Here is an 831-nt window from a genome sequence, read left to right as displayed (position 1 = left end):
TGGAGATGCGGGGCATCGATCCCCGTACCTCTCACATGCTAAGCGAGCGCTCTACCATCTGAGCTACATCCCCTGGTGCTTGCTGGCGCGATAATTGCCTACACGAAACCTAACCGAAAGTAGTTTTCGCACTGCTTTATCGACATCACTAATAACTACAACAATAGCCAACAAAGTCAATCAACCCCACCGAACAAGCAGACGGCTTATGTATGACCAGTGTCGTTTGTATGTATACGCGTTGATAAAAATGTTCATACATATACGTACATGGCGCACACCGTCTTCAAAAGAGTCATAACTCAAAATTTGGAATATTTGAGATTATGCGCTAAAAATGTACGCAGAGCTTTTATTTACCTTTCAGCAAAAGCTGAAGCAAATTTTTGTTATAATTTGTTAAAAAAAAAAGCCTAAGGTAAAGTCGCCCTTGTCCATATGATTATCATGTGCTTAGAAATAGTTTTTCGCATTCTCTGACAAACGTATTACTTTGAGTTGTGACTCTTTTAAAGACGGTGCGCGATGTGTATGTTCGTTTGGCAGCAATGGATGGTGCGTTATTGGGTTTTGAAAGAAAAGCTCTAGGGCGAATTGTATAAAAATAGAAAAAAGCTTCTTGACTGCGTAAAAATTATGAACTACGTATGAAAAAGCTTTTTAGTAAAAATACTTTTAAAATATATGTGTGTTTGTATGTATGAATGTAGGTATAAAAACCTATTGCTGATTTTAATGAAGTTAGGTCGTTCACAATAGCTTGGTTCCATTTTTTTTTGTATTCTATGGGTTTTTAAGCAAAATTTAAAAAATTTCAGTTTATGGGTCCGG

The 831-nt window shown here is 36.9% G+C and overlaps 1 non-coding gene across 1 annotated transcript; it reads right to left on the bottom strand.

Moving 5' to 3' along the window:
* On the bottom strand, window positions 1-73 carry Trnaa-agc. The gene has a single exon. It is a non-coding gene; the product is annotated as a tRNA-Ala (tRNA).
* Window positions 74-831: the final 758 nt, after the last annotated feature.

Source organism: Rhagoletis pomonella, unplaced genomic scaffold, assembly GCF_013731165.1.
Source record: "Rhagoletis pomonella isolate Grant_MI unplaced genomic scaffold, Rhpom_1.0 Rhpom_scaffold_00001, whole genome shotgun sequence".
In the NCBI taxonomy this organism is placed as follows: domain Eukaryota; kingdom Metazoa; phylum Arthropoda; class Insecta; order Diptera; family Tephritidae; genus Rhagoletis; species Rhagoletis pomonella.
This window is presented reverse-complemented; position numbering and strand designations above follow the sequence as displayed.